Source organism: Acomys minous (genome assembly GCF_964271855.1).
Source record: "Acomys minous genome assembly, chromosome: 6".
Classification (NCBI taxonomy): domain Eukaryota; kingdom Metazoa; phylum Chordata; class Mammalia; order Rodentia; family Muridae; genus Acomys; species Acomys minous.
The window spans coordinates 14,987,594-14,994,453 of NC_140487.1; the positions used below are offsets into that span (position 1 = coordinate 14,987,594).

Genomic DNA, 6,860 nt, shown 5'->3' on the forward strand with positions numbered 1-6,860 from the left:
TAAAACCTGTTATATATTTCTGGGAAATTAGGAGGTGGCAAATCATTTCAATGTACATGAGCCCTATTTCATGAGATGGAAAGAGTCCACATCTGTTAGTCAAGGACCTTCCACTAATAAGAGAAAGACAGAGCATAAAATTTCTCCTACCATGACTTGACCAAGTGGCCGTGCTTTGTACTCTTTCTGTAACCCTTAAGCACATATTTTGTGGAGTCTGTTGTAGATGAGTGATAGCACCAGAAGAAATCCTGAAACTAGCACTCAGGGATGTGCCCTGGAGGATGAATAGCATTTCTTCCAGAGGCACACTCCTGCTATGTAAGGACGTAAAAGAAATGGTTTGTGGCTGGCACTAGCTGTTCACTGCCTTGCTAATGATTACTCAATAGGGAGTAGGTACTCTCTCCAGTGTTAACAGAGGAGTACAAACTACATTGTGGAACTCATTAATATTTATTCCTTCTAAAAGCAATGGGCAATAAAAAGGGAAATAAACTGGGGAGAATAGCAATGGAGAAAGAAAGCCGTGACAACAGATTCATCTTGGAAAGGTTTCACCATTTATTGCACACACACACACACAAAAGCCCCATTCAAAATGCAAGAATCCATATTATTATATTATTAGGCTGGAATCCAGTATAATGCTACTACTATTGCATGAAGTCATTTTTAAAGCATGTTTTGACACAGTGCCCTGTATACAAGCTTGACAGAGACTGTCAGTTTTATTAATTAGAAATTAAATATTGAAGATAATCCGTGAGTTTTAAATATTAACATACTTTAATAACAATATGCATTTCATGTACTTCTTTATCATTTTACGGGATTTTTTGTACTCGACAAAGCTGTACGGATCTATTCTGTTCATACCAAGAGAAATGACATAAACTCTCTTGAAGTTAAGGTCCCTGCAACACAGACAGATGACGTCTACTGAAACACCTTCAGCTATTTTCGTAATTATTCAACTATCTCTTCTCATTTTAAGTAACTATACGATCTTCAATAATCTTCCTTTACCCAAAGTATATAACCCTCTTATGGTTCTGCAATAATTATTATTTCATTATATATGATTATATTCTTTTACAATGGCTTCATGAATATTAATTTTTAACTTCTGGAGATGTTATGCTTCCAAGAGAGGGCATAGTGCTTTCTCTCCATTGTATTTCTTTGCTATAATCTATCCTTCTCCATAAATGTCTGGGTGCATTTGCTGTTCTGCCATTTGGAAACAGTTTTAAGAAAGGTGGAGAGCTCTCTTCAGTTAGAGGATGTGGACTTCCTGGACATCTAATTTACGGTGTAGCATCTTGAATCTATTTGACTATCTAGCCATGCATCCTTTTGCATCTCTTTCCTCTGACAAGATTTAGTGGTACAATACATGGGAGGTCTACCATTACTACTTGTTTTATTACATGGCAAATAAATATTATTTTGTTTATATTTTTGCTTTGCTGGCTAAATTTAGAAGTCGGAGAAAATTTCAAATTAAGAATTTTGCCCCAAATATTTTGCATGCAATAAAACCATAATTGTATGTTGGCCTTTGAGAAATCCAGTAGCAGATATATTATGTAAAAAGCCTCTTTATAACATGGTGTAAATATGTCAGCATATGCTTATATTATACATGAAATTATTCCTTTCTTGGGAAAGTATAGACTTTTCCCAATGCTTTCACATTATTATTTTTCAGCTAAAAGAAATATGGATAATTTTACTTTAGTAGTTGATGGAGACAGAATAATTACAGTTTTCCTGCCTTTGTGGGTCGCCATTTGAGACGTGTAAGAAACACAGAACTGCCAAAATATTATAAAAGAAGTGTTTGTATTAGGATATTTGATTGTTCTGAAAAGAACAATTTCACATTTAACCTGGACCTTCCATCACACAAGATCCCTGGGGATCTAAATTTTCTGTATCTAGGGATCATTATACCTATAAATTTTAACTCTTATTAACATACACTAGTGAAAAATAAAGAAAGCATTTAGACAAAACTAATTGTTTTACGTGTTGTTTCTTCTAGAGCTGTCACATACAATGACTTGGACCCATTATGTTCTAACTCCTTGATATATATCAAATGTACTTTTAAAATACAGGCTCATTTTCAATGAGAAAGATAGTGACATTTTACTGGCCTTCTAAAAATCTATAATAAAAGGAAAGCGAAGTCACTAATTTGCTGTAGTAGACAGTGTTTTTCTATAATTATATGGCTAGATAGTTAATTAAAAAATAATTTTCCTGACACTCTGAAATAAGAAATGACAAAGCCCAGACTCAAAACCAGCTTTTCCTAACTAAATATAGCCCCTATTTAAAAAACATTTATCTGCCCTTTGAATCTGCTCCATTGTAAATACCCAGCCTAAAATGGCTGTTTCTATCTTTCTCAGTATCTCCATTATCAGCTTATAGCCACAGTGTATTTCCTAATCCAAGAAATGTCCAGATTCATATGGAATGCGTTTGAATTTGTCATTATTATACTCATATTAGTTGGATAGCCTATCTCTTGACACTTCTCCTTGCTTTACACTACTCATGCATTAATCATTAAAATCGCTTCCCCGTTATTGTACGTATTTCCATAAAACGAAGCAGAACACAATATGCCCTGCAAAACACACCCTTGCAATTAATACACATCAAATGAAGATTTCTTTTTATCTGCATAAATGCTGCTTTATAAATTCAACTCGCCCTTAAGCCATCAACAAGACTATTATTGTTGCACCTGCAGCATATTGCTCATAGGGAAACGAGAGCCATAATTCATAAATAGTAAATGGGCCTTGGTTTCTGCTAGTGTGAAGTCTAGCATAGAAAATAGTTCACATCAAGCAATGAAGTGAAACACATCTTTGATCACATAAAATACTGTACCTGATCAATCTTAAAATTAAAAACAGCAGTTTCATAAGTTCCAACATACTGGTTCAAATAACCAAACAAGATTCAAGATTCTATATTGATCTTGTGAACTTCTAAATTGAGTTGGTTCCTAAGCATGCGGTAACTCAGTTGCCTTTAGTTCATTGTATTGGGTTGAGGCCTCTTGAACTTTATTACACTCATTTTGGTGTGTTCATTGGTGACATGCTTGTTCAACTCAAATTGCACAGTCAGCTTGGTGAGACACGATTGGTGTAGTTTCTGCTGTTACCAGGAGAAACAATCTCACAGCATGTTCCCTGAGTCTCTGGCTCTTACAGTTGCTTTGCCCACTATTCTGCAATGTTCCCGTGGCCTTAGATGCAGTAGTATTTTGTAAATGTATCCATTGGGGCTTGCCTCAGAACCTCCTGAGTGAAGCTGGGAGCAGAAATGGTGGTCCTCCCAGGGAAGCATACAGCAGTTTGTTGTTCAGTACCAAATGTTCAGCCGTGAACACATATGTACAAGTAATGTTATATAGAATCAACAAGTTTTGCTTAGGAATATATATGTGTATACATATGCATATATGAATGCAAAAAACAATTCATGAAAAAGAAGCCATGAATTTGATATGGAAGGATTTGGAAGGAGGAAATGGAAAAACACAATGAAGAAATGAAAATAAATTACTATTTCAGAAATAAACAGCAAAACAAAAATACAAAGCTTGAAAATGAAAATCTGTTACCTTAAATGTTGCCCTGTTTTCCTTTTTTTGTTTGAAGAAGCAGTTTTCAGGGCTAGAGAGATGGCTTAGTGATTAAGACACCTTACTGCTCTTCTACAGGATCTCGGTTCAGATCCTAGTATCTACATCAGGTGCCTTACAACTTCCTGTAATTATGAGACTACAGGTCTATAGGATCTAATGCCCTATTCTGGCCTGTAGGAGCACTGTATCTATGTGGGGCAATCACAACACACACATGCACTCACACACACACACACACACACACACACACATACATGGGACACTAAAAACTCTCTCTCTGTCTCTGTCTCTCTCTGTCTCTGTCTCTCTGTCTCTGTCTCTCTGTCTCTGTCTGTCTGTCTGTCTGTCTGTCTCTCTCTCTCTCTCTCTCTCTCTCTCTCTCTCTCTCTCTCTCTCTCTCACACACACACACACACAACTAAAAATAAACAGTAAAAAAAGATACAGTCTTCCATGTATTTTTGGTTTACAGCAAAGATTTATCAAATGATACAACACATTTCTGATTATTTTAGACATTAATATAATAAATTCTGTAATAATTTTACTACAAAGACTCTTTTGAAACAATTGCTACAACATTGCTACTACCTTAATATAAAAGTGTAGTGCAATGAGGGCAAATAAGTGGGCTCAACGTGAAATGGCATAGATGCATAGGTCTCTGTTAAGCAAGACAACCCCTGAATGGAATTAGAGGAATAGTAAATTTGTAAGACTTTACAAAGACATGAGCTTGCATCAATCCATGAACAGATCAAAAGTTTGCCTAGCCAGATGTGCATGAGGCAGTAATTCATTATGCTTACAGTGACCTCTTCATAAAGACCAATAGGCAAATTTTCTTTCTGACCTGAAAACTAGAAACTGGCACTTTTCCTACCCAATTAGTTCCTATTATCTCGTGGGCTTCACGATTATTATAATGGTTCTTTCTACATTCATTATTATAAGCTTAGAGCTAGAACCTATAATCTGAAAGCAGGAGTGAGACTTAAAGTTAACTAATTTAGTTACACAAATGTGCTTGATTATCATTTTATCTTGAAGACCATATGAGAATGCTAACTTGTCTCTTCCAAGAAATTACATTATTGTTCATTCTGGACCTTTCTGGCATGTTTTGTAATTTTGCTATGGCTGGTAACAAACAGAATAAACTTAAGCACCTTCAATTTTCTTTGAAGTAATAGTGACAGGAGGAAGGCTATAAGAGGGATGTTCAATTATTAAGGTATGTAAATACTCTTCTAAGTGGTTTACAATTATTTGCTAATTAAGCTCCAAGCCTATGAAGTAAGTACCATTATTGTTGTGGAATGCTGAGTATAAGAAGAGTTAATAATCTATATCTATGACTATCAATCAAATAAATATGAATCTACCTTTTAACTGTCGTAACTTAAACTGAGACTCACCAATATCAAGCCAATTTGAAATTGTAAAATGATACCACCTCCCCAGATACTACTTTTAGAATATGCAACTTTATAAAAATTCTAATTGAGTCTCAAAGCCAATGATGTATTAAAGTTACTCTTCTAAAGGTGCCAAAACACTGCAGTTCATGTGTTCATCTTCTCATGTCTTCATCTGTTATTTGCTGAATGCTCTGTGTATTATAGGCATTATTCTGAAGGCAGGAAACAGAGATGTTAACAACCCAAACAAAATCTCTCTGTCACCAAATGATTTTAAATGAAGGAACTAACATGTAACCAAATAAACAAGTACAGAAGACTAAAAATAGAGTTACTAATGTTCAATAAAAGTTTCCTGAAAAAGGAAAAAGAATCATTCAGTAATGAAGCCAGAGTATCAATAAATATGATTACCAGCTAAGCTGTAGCAGAATGTCTTTCAGAGATAGCTAGAGACAGAAGACCTATAACATGTGTAATTATTAATATAATACAAAGTGTAGCAAGTAAATATTCAAAATGACTAGCAAAGCCAACAGTTTTTGCTTCTGTTCCCTGCCAAAATAATAGAAATGGAAACATCCCAATAATTATAACTCTGAAATTTGACAAAATATAAAAAGTAGCTATTTTATACATTAAAAAATACACATCAGAGATTGTGCGCATTGTGAGTGGAGCTTTACAATTTCATCTATATTGTTCTCCTGGAGGTTCTTTTCTACCACAGAGAAAGGATGGTAAGTGTTATGTAAGAATCAAGTGGGCAAGGAAGTTAAAAAAAAAAAGTCTGCATTCTGTGCTGCTAAAGTGGCGGGAGATATCAGGACAAGGCACAGAATAAGAGGATGTACTTTGTAGACCAATAAACAAAGTGTGTGTCTGTGTGTATGTGTGTAGTATATGTGTGTGTATATGTGTGTATTATATATATGTGTGTGTTTGTGTGTGTATGTGTGTGTGTGTGTGTGTGTGTGTGAATGACACTTCATAAGTTCTTGGCCAGATTGCGTCTGTGTATGTATAGGAAGACATCTTTGAGCCACAGTAGTGACCTTTGTCTGTAAAGCTAAGACCTAAGACAGAGGCCAATGCTAAAAATATCAGAGTTTGAACTGAAGGAAGGTAAAGGATACTTGCTGAGTAGATGGGGTAAGAGTAAGGACCATACTGTCTCAGTTAAGTTCACATTTGAAAGGACTAGGCCTAATGTGAGTGAAATAACCCTTGAAAGAATCTCCAGGTTCTTCTGGTCATTTAGTGTGCCAAGTAAACTTAGTGCATTATAAAGGCAACACACCCTCTATCAAGAAAAAGCAAACAAACAAACAACCCCTCCCAAAAAACCACTAGAAACAAACATCTGAAAAGGCCCAGATACTAGAATCACTAAACAAGGACTTTAAGAAGCATCTGCTTAAAACCTTAATTGGAAAAAATGTCTGGGAGAAGGAATACACAGGATGATGAGGAGCCAAGGAGCCATTTAGGAATGTGGAGCTAAAACAATGCTCCAATTCTGTAATAAACAAACTCACAGATGGGCTTTACAATCGGAGATTAAAGACAGATCTAAATCTAAGGAGTGTGAAAGAAAATAGGAATTACTGTTTCAGTCAACAATAGAATTGTTGATCTTGAAGACAGAGAAATAGAAATACTTGGCACTAAAGAAAAGAAATAAAAAGTACTCAGGGTGGTGGGGGTGGGGGGAGAGATAAGTGACAGGACAGCCGATGAGTGGTGAGGCATTAAGATGT

At 35.5% G+C, this 6,860-nt stretch overlaps 1 protein-coding gene across 1 annotated transcript in view; it reads left to right on the forward strand.

The window, feature by feature from the left end:
* Window positions 1–6,860, forward strand: part of THSD7A (thrombospondin type 1 domain containing 7A) — a 363,069-nt gene that overhangs the window by 217,210 nt on the left and 138,999 nt on the right. The window lies entirely within an intron of this gene.